This window comes from Puma concolor, chromosome C1 (assembly GCF_028749965.1).
Source record: "Puma concolor isolate L17-30 chromosome C1, mPumCon1.1.hap2, whole genome shotgun sequence".
Taxonomy (NCBI): domain Eukaryota; kingdom Metazoa; phylum Chordata; class Mammalia; order Carnivora; family Felidae; genus Puma; species Puma concolor.
In genome coordinates, this window is record NC_141674.1 from 100038428 (window position 1) to 100057294 (window position 18867).

An 18867-nucleotide genomic window follows, 5' to 3' on the forward strand; every position below is an offset into this window, starting at 1 on the left:
GACCCCCCCTGAACCAAAGCTAACCAGTCCTCTGGTTGTATAAAAGCTCTCTAGGCGATTCTGAGTCCCATTCAAGTTTGAGAACTGTTGAGGGGTAACTTTGTGCCCTGGCTCTTTTGTTCTGAGTAGATACATTTGTGGACCTACCTCAGGGTGAGTGGTGTGGCTGCAACTCCAGCTGTCTCACATCTGCTCCTTGACGGAGGCACATGTCCTGTGAAGGATTCAGTGCCTTAGTACCATACCCTCTTGTCAAGCTGGCACAGCCCCCGGGTCCCCACCACGGCAGCCTCCAGCGTCTCTAGACCAAGGTCTGAGAAGTAGGCCTACACGGTCTCGTGGCCCGTGTATCACAAAGCGCTTCCCTATCACATAGCTCGTTCCTAATGTAGCATCAGACAGCTCCATTGCAGAAAGAGCTTAGGTGCCAGAAGGCACTTAAAGAAAAAGGTAAGAGAGACCTGTTTACATCAGGGTCAAGTCTGAGAACACCTGTTCTCAAAGCGTGAGTGTAACCCCCCTCCCTTCCCCCCAGCCCTCGGTCTCAGGGCTCAGCACTCCAGTGTGCCTGCTGTCACCTAGCCATGCTCCAAGGCTGTCCCTGCTTCAAGCAGATACAATAGAGTCTTACTTCTGGCACCCGAGTACGTCGACAGGCAGGCAGAGAAGGAGTTCAAGTATTTTTTTTTTCTCTCTGAAAGCTTAAGGCATTGCTCATGCCTCTTGACTGCAGCTCACTTCCAAGCTGTACCGATGGGAGAGGAAGGGAACCAGCGAATTCCCGCATACTGGCTGTCATCGGCTGTCCCCTCTCCAGCTGGAGGAACTGGGAGGGCTGACCTTAGTCTAACCAGTTCTAACCTCCTCTCTCGGGGACACTTTCCCCTGGGATGATCTCTGCACTTGTAAGCAAGTCAGTTTTTAATTTTTTGCTTTTAGAGAGAGTGTGAGTGGGGTGGTGGGGGGCGGGGGGAGGGAGAGAGACAAGCTCCAAGTTCAGCGCGGAGCCCAACGCAGACCTCAATCCCGCCACCCCAGAATCGTGACCTGAGCCGAAATCAAGTCGATACTCCACTGAGCCTATCAGATGCCCCAGCAAATCATCTTTCAAAATAGCCATCTGCTCGCCCAACATGGAAACTAGGATGAAGCTACCAAAGTACTCAGGATTATGAGTCCAGGAGACGGGTGGTAACTGGCCACTCGAGGACACCTTGCCCTTCACTGCTACGATGGCCCTCATGAGCACCCAACCCCCTCCCCATGCTTCAACCGGCACAGCCCTGTCAGATTTGCTGTCCCCACCCCTACTGCCCCTGTGTCTGCTCTCTGGCACCCCTGGAGGGTTGACCAGTGAACCCAACACCACTACAACGAAGGTCATGGGTACTCCCAAAGAGCTGGAAGCAGCCTGACACGGTAGAGTCAGGGTCAGGGGGTGGGGTGACCCCAGGGAGATTCCAGGCCAGGCTTCTCACCGCTCTAAGCGGCCCTCGACTTCGAAACACCTGGTGGAAGGGTGGGGCAGGACAAGGAGAGTCTCCGAACCTCCCACCCCCTTCCCACCAGAACATTTCCACCTTCGGACAATCACTGAATAACCAGTTGTACAGCCAAAAGTTTGCTCCAGAGGAAGCAGCTAAGTGACGGGTAAAACTGGTACCAGAACCAGGCCTCCTGATGGGTCAGATGTCTCCAAGCTTTCTAAAAGACTCAACGCCTGGGCTCATTTCTGCTTTGCACTCCAATTCTCACTTTAGCCCTCTCGGTAGTGGCTAAGTATGGCTCCAGAACAAGGAAACAGCTGAGGGATGCTGACCCCAGAGACGGTGCACCCCCACAAATCTGCGACACAGCCATCCTGACCAGCCTCCTCCCTCTACTCGCTCACCTAATCATCCCTCCGCCGCCTCCCGGCTCCTGTTAATAACACCAGTCCACTGATAACTGTCGTCTCTGACCTGATTCCCGGTCCTTGGCTTCTACAGCACCTGTGTCTCCATCACCCCCTTGCCCAAACCGGACCCATCATCTCTACCATCATCATGGCTGCCCACTCCTTAGCCTTCTGCCTCCTCCTCACCTGCTCCTTGGCTGTTCGTTTCCTCAGGGGGGGTCCCCATGCCTTTCCCTCTGCCCGCTTCCTATTCTTGTGTGTTTCACAACACAACACCCACAATGCTTTCCTCTCTTCTGAGCCCCCAGACCCGTGAATCCAGTTGTCTACTGGACATCTGTATTTGCCCACAAAGCACAACACGCTAGTCTCAAAATGAACATAGTCTAGGCAAGGACATCTATCGCCCCGTTGCCCAAATCAGAAAGCCGGAAGTCACGTGAGGTTTCTGTCTCCCTTACCTTGCTGCGGCCCCTGCCACCATGCCATCGCCACTCAGTTCCAGTGTGGCTGACAAAAGGCTTTGGGTCTTAGCCTAGGCACACTTACTGACCATGGGTACAGAATTTTGCCTCTCGGCGCTTCCTTTAGAATCCCAATGACATTTGAGAATTGTTGAAAGCACGGAGGTTATATGTAAAGAGATTGGCACGGTGGCTGGTCCTCGATAAAACCCTTTCTCTTCTGGCACTGCCCTTCACTTCTGGACACCCGCAAGAGCTCCTGGCCGGTCCCCTGACTCTCAGCCTTCAGTCCAGTGCTTCTCTAAATGTGGTCTCTGGACCAGTATCTCCCGGGGAACTTGACGGCAATGCACCTTCTGATGCGCACCGACTGAATCTGAAACTGGAGGCGGGACACAGCAATCTGCTTCAAGGAGCCTTCCAGGTGATTCTGATGCATGTCAAAATCTGAGAAGCATTGCTCAATCCCACCTTCCAAGCTCTGCGTGGCTGCCTCTCTCACCATCCACGCCTTCACCCTTGACTCCAGCACAGAAACCTATCTCTGCTCAGCCGTTCAGGCTCCCAGGAAGTCCCTTTTGTGCTACATACTGCCTCCCCCCGCCGTCCTACAAGTCCCCCTGGCAAGCCACCCGCGTGGGCCCAACCTGCATTCCCCCGGCTGACTGACTCAACTCTCCGGCTACCATTCAGGCCTCTCCTCCTTGGGAAAGGCTCAGTGGGCCCTCGTGTTTTCACACCTTCTAGCACCTACGCCTATTTATTAGTGTGTTCCCTGATAAACTACGAGTTCCTGAGCACGCAGCCCAGGCCATACCCTCCCCAACATCTGGCACGTTGAGTACTCGTTGAATGAATGAATGCTCATTACCAGAGCTTTTCCATATTTTTTAACACTTCACCCTCACCCTGCATTTCAGTTTCTTGAATCAGGGCTGACGCTTCACCCAAGGGAAATGTATACCCAGGTCTGCAGGAGCCTATGAATTTGCCGGTCTCCTAAAACTTTGAGGCTGAAATTCAGAGAGTATTCAGGAGCCATTCATGGAATCAGGATGTGAAGAAGTTTGGTGGGAGACCATGGCAAGTGATGATAGAAGGCAAAGAGATGTACAAACAGAGGCACCAAGGTGGACACAAGTCCTTGGACGTGCCTGCGTCCCAGAGCTTTTGAATCACTGCCTTGGGCCTCCAACGAGCTCATTGAAACCCCCCACCCCACTGCAACCCCCTACTAGGTTGTCACCTCCTATTAGATAGCTGTTTACTTAGTACCCCTTCACAGAAGTCACAATTCTGTCATTCAATTATGCAATCATTAATATCCATTTTCCCCTGCTAACCTGTAAGTTCTGTGAGGTCCAGGAGCCTGTCTTTTCTGTTCTCCCCGTCATGTTCAGCCCAGCGCCTTCAGAAGAGAAGTTGGCACTTTAGCACAGTGGCCAATACTCCCTAAGGAGAAAGGCGGGCTCCACTTCAAGATGGCATCATAGGAAGATCCTGAACTCACCTCCTTCCATGGACACACCAAATCTACGGCTGCATATGGAACAGCTTCCTCTGGGAAAAAAACCTACAAAGAAGCAGAGTGATGCCTACACATCAGGCAAACAAGAAAAACCCAACACTGAAGCACGTAGGAGAGGTGGAAACACAACCCTTCCAGAAACTCCAACCCTGGCATGACTGCCACAACTGGACGGAACTCAAAACCTGGAGCTTTTTACTACCCCTGGGGAGCAAAGGTTTCGTCCTCCACAATGGGCACTCCACCTTCACCTGAGAGACAAGCCCCTAAAACATTTAGCTTTGGAAACCAATGGGGTTTACGTCCGTCATGCCCATAATGGTACAGCAAACTGAAAACAGCTGTAAAAAAAAAAAAAAAAAAAAAAAAGTTTATGAGAGCAGAGAGAGAGAATCCTAAGTAGGTTCCACGCTGTCGGTGCAAGAGCCAGTTGTGGGGCTCGAACCCACAAACGGTGAGATCATGACCCGAGCCAGAATCAAGAGTCAGATGCTCAACCGACTGAGCCACCCAGGCGCCCCTGAACTAGCGCATTTACAAAGCTTGTGCACAGTCTTACTTTGCCCGGGGAGCAGCACAGAAGCAGCCAGTTGAGAGGAACCCAGACTTTATGTGAAAGAGGTTTGTTTGCTGATCTTAAGGCATCAACTGAGGGGCAAGCTTCTAATGAAGCACACAGTCAAGACCCTACGGTCCTCCTTTCCGGAGCCCACAGAAGGTGGGCGCTATCTTCTCGCTTTCCCTCTGCCACACTCCACGGTGCCAATATCTCCTGGAGAGGAGCTTGTACATGCATCTGGTGCCCCAGCTTTCATGGCTTCCCCCCCAGGAGATGCTCCTGGATTGCCTAGTCCTAGGTGAGCAGCAGGGCTTGCATTCTGGGATTCTAGGGGACTAGAACAATTCAGGGGCTTGTTCTTGGCTGTTTATCACCTCCAGGGCACTGCACAGACAGCAGACTGAGAGACGCACCAAGTCTCTTTGTGAGAGACCTATCTGCTTGTCCAAGAGCCTCAGCTACAAGAGCAGGCTTCGGGTTTGGTACACAGCCGAGATGCACTCTGGGGATGGAGGCCACTGGACGCCATCTTTGCACTGTCCTTCTGCCTGGCTCCAGATCGCCAGCATCTCCCAGAAAGGAACACCCTAATTTCTGCGACTACTACCCAGAGGGCACCTCCAGATTGCCTGGGTTTGGCGTCTGGTGGGACTTGAGCTGGCAGCCCTATAGAGAGAGAACTATATATATAACTATATATAACTATAACTATATATAACTAACTAAACTATAACTAACTATAACTAACTATATATATATATATATATATATATATATATATAAAGGTCATGGTCATAATGGTCATGACTATATAGTCATTCTCTAAAAGGTACTGCCTAAGGGTCTGGTTTCCAATCAGCCTGAGTTTAGGTGCTGATTGAACTCCTCCCCTTTGGGACACTGACAGATGTTGGTACACCCTCAACTACTGAGGGCCACTGAAAACAATGCTTGGACAATCACAAAGGTCTGTGACAACCAAAAGCTAAGGCAGGGTTGAACTATAAGGTTCATTTCCTACATGAGGCTGCTCCTTTAAGATGGGGAGAGGGAGTTGTTTTATCTGATGCATAGAAACCAACACAGGGAGTCAAGGAAAATGAAGAAAATGGAATATTGTTCCAAATGAAAGAACAAGATAAAACCTTGAAGAAGTGCTTAACTGATGAAGTTTTGGGGTGATGGGGGGTTCATGGGGTCCAGAGCCAACGGCCAAGAAAGAATTCTTGAGGACCTCTTTGGTGCAAAGAGGTGATTTTATTAAACATGGGGACAGGACCCATGGGCAGGAAGAGCTGCACTAGGGTCGTGACAGGTAACTCATTATATACCCTCAGGTTGGGAGGGGATCAGGGTGTCTATGGAAGTAAGTCTCTATGGAATTTTGGAGGCAAGGTTTCCAGGATCTTGAGGGGCTAGCTGTTGCTAGGGAAATGCCATTTATTACCACTTAATAAAACCTCAGTCATGAGACCCTTTAGATGTGTATCAGGGGGCCATAAACTTGGAGTATGATTGCCAGCATATATCTTAGGGGAGTTGAGATAAAGGAAGTAGACTTACAGCATCTTTGAGGTTGGGACAATGTTAAGCTAAGATTCTCTTTTGTCCCCGGCAAAGTGTCATCTTGAGGTAGCTGAGCTCCTAGAGGAAAGGTCACTCTGCAGGTCTCAAGGACTTGTCAATGGGCTGTAGGCAGGAAGGGAATTTAATTTTTCATTTTTGCCTTAGTTTCCCACATGGCAGGCACTTAAACCCCTTTCCTTTGTTCTTAGGTAGCCAGGAATGTCCGAGGATATCACACACATCCCACCTGGAGTTGGGGGTGGGAGTGGGTACCAGCCTGTATTTCGCCCTCAGCTTGCCCCATGCTCCCTCACCATTAATGAACCAGAGATACGTGATTTATTTGATAGAGTTCAAAATAATCGTCATAAAGATGCTCACCAAACTCAGGAAAAGCATGGATGAACACAGTGAGAACTTCAAAAAAGAGACAGAAAATGTAAGAAAGTAGCAAATATAAAAATATAAATCTCGGGGCGCCTGGGTGGCTCAGTCGGTTAGGCGGCCGACTTCGGCTCAGGTCATGATCTCGCGGTCCGTGAGTTCGAGCCCCACGTCGGGCTCTGTGCTGACAGCTCAGAGCCTGGAGCCTGTTTCAGATTCTGTGTCTCCCTCTCTCTGACCCTCCCCCGTTCATGCTTTGTCTCTCTCTGTCTCAAAAATAAATAAACGTTAAAAAAAAAAATTAAAAAAATATATATATAAATCTCACTGTTAAAAGGTAAATACATCATACAATTTCGATGAAATTTGTAAAGATGGTGGATCGCCCACTAAAGCTAGCGTGAAGGTTAACTGTTGACTACAACAGTTAACAGATGCACAAGATAAACAGATGTAGAATATGACATTAAAAACATAAAACGTGGGGGTGGGGAGCAGAGTAAAAATGTAGAGCCTTAGAATGCATTCAAACTTAAGTTGTAAATTTATACTGTTATAAATTATCAGTTGTTATGTGTCAGCCTCATGATAACCACAAGGCAAAACCTTATAGTAGATACACCAAAGATAAAGAAATCTAAGCATACCACTCAAGAAAGTCATCCAATCACAAAAGAAAACAGTGAAAAGGAAACCTGCCAGAAAACAAATAAAACAAAATGGCAGTAACTATATACCTATCAATCATTACTTTAAATGTAAATGGATTAGCTTCTCCAACTGAAAGACAGTGGCTGAAACAATTAAAAAAAAAAAAAAAGACCCATCTATTGCTGCCTACAATAGACTCTCTTCAAATATAAGGATGCACACAGGCTGAAAATGAAAGGATGGGGAGAGATATTCGATACTCCATACAAATGGAAACCAAAAGAAAGCTGGTGTGGCTATACTCATACCAGACAAATAGACTTTAAACAAATGCTGTAGGAAGAGACAAAGACAGGCAGTATATAATGATAAGGGGTCAATCCGACAAGATGATAGAAGAGTTGTAGGTATTTATTCACTCAATGTAGAAGCACCTAAATATATAAAGCAAACAGTAACAGACCTAAAGGGAGACACAGACAGCAATATAACAATAGTAGGGGAATTCAATACTGCACTTTCGTCAATGGATAGATCGTCCAGATAGAATATCAATAAGGAAACATCAGCCTTATATGATACGTTAGATGCCTATTAAATTCATCTGGTCTAGAGAATATCCCACCCAAAAGCAGCAGAACTAATATTCTTCAAGTACACATGAAACATTCTCCAGGACAGATCATATGTTAGGCCCCAAAACAAGTCCTAATAAAGACTGAAATATAATCAAGCATCTTTTCTGACCAAAATGGTTCAAAACTAGAAATCAACTATAAGAAGAAAGCTGGAAAATTCACAAATATGTGGAGATAAAACAGCATGCTACTTAAAACAACCAGTCAAAAAGAAAAAAGAAAAAAGAAGAAATCAAAATGTACCTTGCATTTATCATGATGGGCACTGAGTAATGTATAGAATTGTTGAATCACTAGGGGTGCCTGGGTGGCTCAGTCCGTTAAGCCACTGAGACTTCGGCTCAGGCATTGATCTCAAGATTCATGAGTTCGAGCCCCATATTGGGCTCTGTGCTGACAGCTCGGAGCCTGGAGCCTGCTTCAGATTCTGTGTCTCCCTCTCTCTCTGCTCATCCCCCGCTTACACTCTGTCTCTCAGAAATAAACATTAAAAAAAAATTTTTTTAAATAATTGTTCCATCACTATATTGTATATCTGAAACTAATATAACACTGTATGTCAACTAGATTGGAATTAAAATTAAAAACTTAATACAAATGAAAAAAAGTACCTCGAGACAAATGAAAATGGAAATACAACGTACCCAAACTTATGGGATGTAGCATAGCAGTAAATGCCTTCCTCAAGAAACAAAACATCTCCAACAACCTAACTTTATACCTCAAGGGACAAAATGCAAAGATAGTAGAAGGAAGGAAATGACAAAGATCAGACCAGAAATAAATGCAATAGAGACCAAAAAGATAATAGAAAAGATCAATGAAACCAAGGGCTGGTTCCTTGAAAAGATGAACAAAATTGACAAAACTTTACCTATACTCACCAAGAAGAGAGAGAGAAAGGGAGGCCTCAAAATCAGAAACGAAAGAAGGGATATGACAACTGATGCCACAGAAATAGATGAGATCGTAAGAGAATACCATGAACAATTATATGCCAATAAATTTGACACTGTAGAAGAAATGGATAAATTCCTAGAAACATACAAACTATTAAGATTGAATCATGAAAAAATAGAAAATGTGCACAGACCAATTACTAGTAAGGAGATTGAATCAGTAATAAAAAATCTCTCAAAAAACAAAGTCCAGGACCAGATGGTTTCACTGTGAACTCTACCAAACATTTAAAGAAGAATTAATGCTAATCCTTCTCAAAATTTTCCAAAAAAATAGAAAAGGAGGGAATACTTCCAAATGTATCTATGAGGCCAGCAATATCCTGATACCTAACCTAGACAGGGAGTCCACAAAAAAGGAAATTTACAGGTCAAGATTCCTGATAAACATAGATGCAAAAATCCTCAATAAAATACTAGCAAACAATAAATTAAAATACATTACATACATTAAATACAATACATTGCATTAAATCCATTAAAGGATCATACATCATGATCAAAGAGGATTTAGATGCAGAAAAGCATTTGACAAAACTCAAATAAATGGATAAAACCATTTTTTATGGTTTTACCCATTTATGATTTAAAAAAAAATAACTCTCAACAAAGTGGGTACAGAGAGAAGATACCTCAGCATAATAAAGGCTATATATGACAAACTCAAACATCACACTCAGTGGTGAAAAGCTGGAAGTTTTTCCTCTCGGGTCAGGAGCAAAACAAGGATCCCCACTCTCACCAATTTTTTTTAAGTTTGTTTATTTATTTGGAGAGTGAGAAAGAGTGTGCAAGTAAGTGGGGCGGGGCAGAGAGAGGGAGAGGGAGAATCCCAAGAGCGGGCCCCACACCCAGCATGGAGCCTGATGCAGAGCTAGATCCCACAACTCTGGGATCATGCCTTGAGCTGAAATTAAGAGTTGGATGCTCGACCGACAGCCACCCAGGCGCCCCTCACCACTTTTATTCAACGTAGTATTGGAAGTCCTGGACACAGCAATTAAGTAAGAAAAAGAAATAAGATTCGTTCCAGTCCAAGATGGTGACCCAGAAGACCCAGAAGTCATCTCCTCCACAGACACACCAAATCTATACATACTTCTAGAGCAATTAATTCTTCCTGAAAAAGAACTGAGGGCTGTCTGAACAGCGTCTGCACAACAGAGAGACCACATAGAGAAAGGCAAGAGAGATGGAGACGTGGTAACAAAAGCCACCTACCCCCCCCCCACACACACACACCCCAGCGCTGCGATTTGGCAGTAGGGAGGGATAACACTGAGGGACCATGAGCAGATCCATCTACTGTGGGGCATGGGAAAAAGCCATGGTTTAAACATGCAACTAGAATATAAAGAAAACAGCAAAATGGCAGGAGAGCTGCTGGAACTCTGGGTCAGAGGGACTGGCGACCACCACAGAATATGTTCCCTCTCCACCTTGATGACATGGACAGGGGGAGGGTCCAGGTGCCTTAGCTGGCCTGCCATCTCAGTGAGACCCAGTCCCTCGCCCACACAAGCCCCAGATGTCCCACAAGGCGGTCCAGTGCAACACACACTAGGACACCCCTGGTCAGTGCTCACAGCTCCATCTGACTCACCGAGGTGACACAGACACAAAGCACCGTGGAACACTCAGCCTGTGCCACTTCGGCTTTAGAGGATTTGCCAGAGCACCCCCCAACACAGAGGGCTTTAGGAAATGCTGGCTCACACCTGCCTCAGATCCAATTGCCCCATCGGGGCAGTCCTGTGTGGAGCATACCAGGATCCCCTGTCTTGCACTCGCTGAAGCTTCAGCTATCCTGCCAGGGTGCCCTGGAACTGCCGTGGCCCGTGTCCACTTCAGCTCCAGCCATCCCACCGGGGCAACTCCAGTATGGAGTGCCCCAGGACCCTTGGCCCATGCCAGCCACAGCTCCAACCGGCCAGCCAGCAAAGTCATCAGGCACACACAGTCCATACAGGGGTTGGCCACACTCGGGCGCGTTCCCTCAGACTTAGAAGAAGCAGTCGTTCCACCCAATTCATAGAAACAAACACAGCAAGTCAAGCAAAACGAGGAGACAGAGGAATATGCTCCACAAATGAAAGAACAAGACAAAACCTCAGAAAAAGAACTAATGAAATGTAGATAACCAATCTAATAGAGTTCAAATAGTCATAAAGATGCTCATCAGACTGGAGAGAAGAGTAGATGAACTCAGTGAGAACTTTAAGAAAGAGATTTTTAAAAAATACATAAAAAAGAACCAGAGCTGAAGAGTACAATAACTGAAATGAAAAATAAACTAGAAGGAATCAACAGTAGATTACAGGACGCAGAGGACAGACCAGCAATTTGGAAAAGAGAATGGAAAGCACCTAAGTTGAACAGCAAAAAGGAAAAAGAATTTTTTTTTTTTTAAATGAGGATAGGTTAAGGGATCCCTTGGATAACATCAAGCAAGCAAACATTCACATTATAGTGGTCCTGGAAGGAGAAGAGAGAAAGAATGGGACAGAAGACTTATTTGGAGAAATAAACAGCTGAAAACTTCCCTAACCTGGAGAAGGAAACAGACATCCCAGTTCAGCAAGTATAGAGAGTTCCAAACAAGACGAACTCAAGGAGGTCCATACCTTCGCACATAATAATTAAAATGCCAAAAAATTAAGAGAGAATTTTAAAAGCAGCGAGACAAAGGCAAGGGGTTACGTACGAGGGAAATGCCATAAGTCTATCAGCTGATTTTTCATCAGAAACTTTGCAAGCCAAAAGGGAGTGGCATGGAATACTTGAAGTACTGAAAGGGGGGGAAACCCACAACCAAGAACATTCTACCTGCCAAAGTTGTCACCCAGAATTGAAGGAGAAATAAAGAATTCCCCAAATAAACATTAAATCAACTCATCACCATTAAATTGGCCCTACAAGAAATGTTAAAAGGGACTTGTTCAAATGGAAAAGGCCATTATTAGAACTTAGAAGAAAATTAGAAAGGAAAAAAATTTCATGGGTAAAAGTAAACACAGAGTAAAGGTAGTAGAGCCATCACTTACAAAGCCAGTATAAAAATTTTAGACGGTAGTAAAACTCAATTATATCTAAAAACTCAGTTAAACTCCCAAAATAAAAAGATAGAAAATATGACAATATACACATAAAATGTGGCGGGGAGAGTAAAAATAAAATTTTTTTAAATATTTTTTTATTTTTGAGAGAGAGCAAGTGTGTGTGTGTGTGCGCGCGCGCAGTGGAGAGGCAGAAAGAGAGAGCAAGAGGGAGACACAGAACCTGAAGCAAGCTCCAGGCTCTGAGCTGTCAGCACAGATCCCAATGCCAGGCTCAAACTCATGAACCGCGAGATCATGACCTGAGCCGGAGTCAGATGCTTAACCAACTGAGCCACCTAGGTGCCCCCAAGTTATTTTTTTTTTTTTACGTTTATTTATTTTGAGAGAGAGAGAGATAGATTGACAGAGAACACAAACAGGGGAGAAGCAGAGAGCAAGGGAGAGAGACAGAGAACCCCGAGCAGGCTCCAAGCTGTCGGTGCAAGGCCCAATGCAAGCTCAATCTCACAAACCATGAAGTCATGATCCGAGCTGAAATCAAGAGTCAGACACTCAACTGACTGAGCCACCCAGGTGCCCCTAAAGTCATTCTAGAATGTGTTCTAACTTAAGTGACAACTAATATAGCCAGCTATATACTCAATATGTTCTATATGAGCCTCATGGCAATAAGAAACCAAGTATCTATAATAGACACACAAAAAATAAAGAAAAAGAAGGCCAAGCAAAGGCAAGCATAACGCCAAAGTCATCACTCAAAAGGAAAGTGGGCAAGAGAAGAAAGGAACAGAAAAGAACTGTCCAAAAAACCAGAAAACAATTAACAAAATGGCAATAAGTACAACCCTATTAATTACCTTGTAAGTAAGTAGTCTAAGTGCTCCAATCAAAATACATAGGGTGACAGAATGGATTTAAAAAAACCCAAGAGCCATCCATATGCTGCCATAAAAACATAACGATAAAAGATCAATCCGGGGCGCCTGGGTGGCGCAGTCGGTTAAGCGTCCGACTTCAGCCAGGTCACGATCTCGCGGTCCCTGAGTTCGAGCCCCACGTCAGGCTCTGGGCTGATGGCTCAGAGCCTGGAGCCTGTTTCCGATTCTGTGTCTCCCTCTCTCTCTGCCCCTCCCCCATTCATGCTCTGTCTCTCTCTGTCCCAAAAATAAATAAACGTTGAAAAAAAAATTTAATAAAAAAAAAAAAGATCAATCCAACAAAAGGAAAAGCAATTGTAAATATGTATGCATGCACCATTGGAGCACCTAAATACATAAAGCAAATATTAACAGCCATAGGGAGAAATTGACAGTAGTAGAATAATATTAGGGAACTTCATTATCCCAATTACATCAATAGATCAGTCATCCAGGCAGCAAATCAATAAGGAAACAGTGTCTTTGAATAATACATGAGACCAGATGGACTTCACAGATATATACAGAATATTCCATCATCCCAAAACAAGAGAATACATATTATTTTCAAGTGTACATGGGACATTCTTTGGGATAGATCACGTTAGGTCACAAAACATGTCTCACTAAATTAAAGAAAATTGGAATCACACCAAGCATCCTTTCTGATCACAACAATATAAAACTGGAAATCAGTTACAAGAAAAAAACTGGAAAAAAACCACAAACACGTGGAGGCTAAACAACATACTACTAAACAACCAATGGGTCAGTGAAGAAATCAAGGAGGAAATAAAAAATACACGAAGACAAATGAAAATGAAAACACAATGGTCCAAAATCCCTAGGACAAAGCAAAGGCAGCTCTGAGAGGGAAATTTATAGTGATACAAGCCTACCTCAAAAACCAAGAAAAATCCCAAACGATCTGATCTTATAACTAAAGGAAGTAGAAAAAGAAGAATAAAGCCCAAGGATAGTAGAAAAAAGGAAATAATGAAGATCAGAGTCAAAATAAATGAAATAGAGACTTAAGAAACCATAGAACAGATCAGCAAAATCAAGAGTTGTTTCATTAAAAAGATAAGCAAAAATAGGGGCACCTGAGTGCTCAGTCCATTGAGTGTCTGACTTTGGCTCAACTCACGATCTATCTCACAGTTCGTGAGTTCGAGCCCCGCATCGGGCTCTGGGCTGACAGCTCAGAGACTGGAGCCCACTTCAGATTCTGTGTCTCCCTCTGTCTGCCCCTCTGCTGCTTGCACTCTGTCTCTCGCATGGTCTCAAAAATAAACATTTAAAAAAAATTCTTTTTAAAGATAAGCAAAAATGGATAAATGTTTAGCCAGACTTATCCATAAAAAAGAGAGAACCCAAATAAATAAAATCAGAAATGAAAGAGAAATAGCAACCCACACCACAGAAACACAAGGATTAGAAGAGACTACTATGGAAGATTATATGCCAACAAATTGGACAATGTAGAAAAAATGGATAAATTACTAGAAACCAGATAGCCTCCCAAAACTGAATCAGGAAGAACTATAATAACATAGATTCAAAACTGTTGAACAAAATATTAGCAAACTGCATTCAACAATACATTAAAAGGATCCATTCACCATGAACAAGTGGGATTTATTCTGGGGATACAATGATAGTTCAATTTCATAAATCAATGTAATATATAACAAATAATATGAAGGACAAAAATGACGATCATTTCATAGATGCAAAAAAAGAGCATTCAACAAAATTCAACACCTGTTCATGATAAAAAATCTCAACAAAGCAGATTCAGAGGGAACATACACCTCAACATAATAAAGGCCATCTAGGCAATGAAAAAGAATGAAATCTTGCCATTTGCAACTACATGGATGGAACTAGAGGGTATTATGCTAAGTGAAACTAGTCAGAGAAAGACAAACATCATATGACTTCACTCATGTGAGGAACTTAAGATACAACACAGATGAACATAAGGGAAAGGAACCAAAAATAATATAAAAACAGGGAGGGGGACAAAACATAAGAGACTCTTAAATGTGGAGAACAAACAGAGGGTTATTGGAGGGGTGGTGGGAGGGGGGATGGGCTAAATGGGTAAGGGGCATTAAGCAACCTACTGAAATCATTGTTGCACTATATGCTAACTAACTTGGATGTAAATTTAAAAACAAATAAATTTAATAAAAATTAAAAAAAAAAAATAAAGGCCAAATAGGATAAACCCCCAGCTAATATCATCCTCAATGGTGAAAACCTGAAAGCTATTCCTTTAAGATCAGTAATAAGAATGTCCATTCTTACCACTTTTATTCAACATAGTGCTGGAAGTCTTGGCCATGGCAATCAGATAAGAAAAAGAAATAAAAGTCATTCAAATTGATAAGAAGTAAAACTGTCACTGTTTGAAAATGACATAATACTATACGTAGAAAACCCTGAAGACTTCACCAATAAACTATTAGAATACTGAATTCAGTAAAGTTGCAGGATACAAAATTAATATACAGAAATCAATTGCATTTTTTCTACATACTAATGATGAAGTAGCAGAAAGAGAAATTAAGAAAACAATACCATTCACGATTGCACCAAAAAGAATAAAATACCCAGGGTAAACTTAACCAAGAAAGTGAAAGACCTGTGCTCTGAAAACTATAAAACACTGGTGAAAGAAACATGCTTGTGGATTAGAAGAATATCATTGAAATGTCCATACTACCCAAAGCAACCTACAGATTCAATGCAATCTCTATCAAAATACCAATAACATTTTTCACAGCACTAGAACAAATAATCCTAAAATTTCTATGGAACCACAAAAGACCCCAAATAGCCAAAGAAATCTCAAGAACAAAGCTAGAGAAAACCTATCCCAGATTTCAAGGTATACTACAAAGATGTAGTAATCAAAACAGGATGGTGCTGGCACAAAAGTAGACGTATGGATCAATGGAACAGGATAGAGAGCCCAGAAATAAAAACCATGTGTATATGGTCAATTAATCTATGACAAAGGGAGCAAAAATATACACTGAGGAAAAGACATTCTTTGCAATAAACAGTATTGGTAAAACTGGACAGCCACATGCAAAAGCATGAAACTGAACCACTTTCAGACGCCATACACAAAAATAAACTCAAAATGGGTTAAAGACCTACATGTGAGACCTGAAACCATAAAAATTCTAACATAAATCTAGGCAGTAATCTCTTGGACATTGCCCTTAGGAACATATTTATGGATCTGTCTCCTCAGGTAAGGAGAGCAAAAACAAACTATTGGGATTACGCCAAAATAAAAAGCTCTTACAACACAGCAAAAGAAATGATCAACAGAACAAAAGGCAATCTGCTGAATGGGAGAAGATATTCGAAAGGACATAGCCAATAAGGTGTTAATAACCAAAACATATAGAGAATTTATACAACTCAACACCAGAGGACAAAGAGCCCTATTAAAAAACGGGCAAAGGACCTCAACTGACACTTCTTCATTTTTCCGTTTTTATTTAAATTCCAGTTAGCTAACATACAGTGTAATAGGAGTTGCAGGTATATAATATAGTGGTTCAACACTTCCCTATACCACCCATGCTCATTGCGATTACACTCCCTAATCCCCATTGTGTATTTCACCCCTCCCTCCACCCACCTCCCCTGTGGTAACCAGTTTGTGCTCTACAGTTAATAATCTGTTGCTTGGTTTCTTGGCCTTTCTCTTTCTTTCCCCTTTGCTTGTTTGTTTCTTAAATTCCACATATTAGTGAAATCATATGGTATCGGTCTTTCTCTGACTTACGTCGCTTGGCATAATACTCTCTAGCTCCATCCGTGTTGTTGCAAATGGCAATATTTCATTCCTTTTTTTTTTGGCTGAGTAATATTCCAGTATGTGTGTGATGTGTGTGTGTGTGTGTGTGTGTGTGTGTGTGTGTGTATACACTTATAAAACTCAACACCCAAGACACAAATGATCCAATTAAAAAATGGGAGAAGACATGAATAGTCATTTTTCCAAAGAAGACATACACATGGCCAACAGACACATCAAAAGATGCTCAACATCACTCATCGTCAGGGAAATGCAAATCAAAACCACAATGAGATATCACCTCACACCTGTCAGAATGGCTAACATCAAAAACACAAGAAATAACAAGTCCTGACCAGGAAGTGGAGAAAAAGGAACCCTTGTGCCCTGTTGACAGCAATGCAATTTGGTGAAGCTACCATGGAAAACAGTATGGAGGTTCCACAAAAAATCAGAAATAGAATTACCATATGATCCAGCAATTCCACTACCGGGTATTTACCCAAAGAAAATGAAAACACTAATTTGAAAATACATATGCACCCCTATGTTTGTTGCAGAATTATTTACAATAACCAAGGTATGGAAGCAACCTGATTCTCCATTGGTAGATGAATGGATAAAGAAGATGGGTGTGCATATACATGTACACGCACACGCGCACGCACGATGGAATGTTAAAAGGAATGAAATCTTGCCATTTGTGACAACACGGATGGACCTAGAGGGCATTATGCTAAGTGGAATAAGTCAGCCGGAGAAAGACAAATACCATATGCTTCCACTCATATGGGGAGTCTAAAAAGCAAAATAAACAGACTTTTAAATACAGAGAACAAACTGGTGGTTGCCAGCAGGAGGCGGGTGATGGTGATGGGAAAAATAAGGGGAGTAAGAGGTACAAACTTCCATGAAATAAGTTAGTCTCAGTGATGAACAGTATGGCATAGAGAATATAGTCAATGATATTCTAAAAGCATTGTAGAGTGACAGATGGGGACTACACTTCTCATGGTAAGTACTGACTCATGTATGGAACTGTCAAAATGATCTATCGCACACCTGAAACTAACATAAGATTGTTATACTTTAATAAAAAAACAAAACAGACATATAGATCAACGGAACAGAATAGAAACCCCAGAAATAAATTCACGCATATATGGTCAGTTAATTTATGACAAAGGAGCCAAGAATATACAATGGAGACAGTCTCCTCAATGAAAGGTGTTGGGAAAACTGGACTGACACAAACATAAGAATGAAACTGAACCACTATTTTAAACTATACACAAAAAATAATTCAATATGGATTAAAGATGTGAATGTAAGACCGGAAACCATAGAACTCCTAGAAGAAAACATAGGCAGTAAGCTCCTGGACATGGGTCTTGGAGATGACTCTGGATTTGACACTGGGACTATATTAAACTATACGCTTCTGCACAGAAAGCCATCGGCAAAATAAAAAGTTAACCTGCAAAACGGAAAAAAAAAAATTTGCAAATTATAGATCAGATAAGGGGTTAAGATCCAAACTATATAAGGAACTCACAATTTAACAGCAAAAACAATCTGATTTAAAAATGAGCAAAGGATCTGAACGGTTTTCCAAAGAAGATGTACAACAGCCAATGGGTACAGGAAAAGGTGGTCCACATCACTCATCATCAGAGAAATGCCTATCGAAACCACAAGATAGCACCTGACACCTGTCAGAATGCCTCTTACCCAAAAGACAAGAAATAACAAGTGTTGGCTGGGATGCAGAGTAAAGGAAACACAGGTACTATTGGTTGGACCACAAACTGATGCAGCCACCGCGGAAAACAGTATGGAGTTTGCTCAGAAAACAAAAACTAGGACTACCACATGACCCAGCAGTTCCACTTCCGGGTATTTATCCAGCGAAAATGAAAACACGAACTCAAAAAGCTATCTGTGCCCCCGTGTCATTGCAGCATCATTTATAATAGCCAAAAATATGGAGACAACCTCAGTGGCCATCAATGGTTGAATGAATAAAGATGACGTGGTGTGTGTATGACGGAATGTTCAGCCATGAAAGGAATGCAATCTTGCCATTTGTGACCCCAAGAATGGAACTTGAGGGCATTATAATACGAAATAAGTCGGCCAGAGAAAGGCAAATACTGTATGATCTCACTTATATGTGGACTCTAATAAAACAAATAAGCAAAAAATAAAACCCAAGCAAATAGATAACAGAGAACAGATTGGTGGGTGCCTGAGGCAGGGGTTGAGGGGTGGGTGAAATGGGTGAAGGGGTTCAAAAGGTACAAATTTCCGGTTAAAAAAATAAGTAAGTCCTGGGGATGGAATGTCCAGCGTGGAGACTATGGCTCATAATACTGTATTGTAGGTTTGAAAGTGGCTAAGAGAGTACATTTTAAAAGTTCTC

At 42.8% G+C, this 18867-nt stretch overlaps 1 long non-coding RNA gene across 3 annotated transcripts in view; it reads right to left on the reverse strand.

The window, feature by feature from the left end:
• Positions 1-147: 147 nt before the first annotated feature.
• LOC147578279 (uncharacterized) overlaps positions 148-18867 on the reverse strand; it is a 93696-nt gene continuing 74976 nt past the window's right edge. For 2 of the 3 annotated variants that reach the window (XR_015255026.1, XR_015255024.1), the window contains 3 exons: positions 3705-3934; positions 2359-2743; positions 148-214 (listed from right to left, as the gene is read on the reverse strand). This is a non-coding gene — a long non-coding RNA (uncharacterized LOC147578279). The remainder of the gene's footprint in view (positions 215-2358; positions 2744-3704; positions 3935-18867) is intronic. The other variant, XR_015255025.1, reaches the window with a different exon arrangement.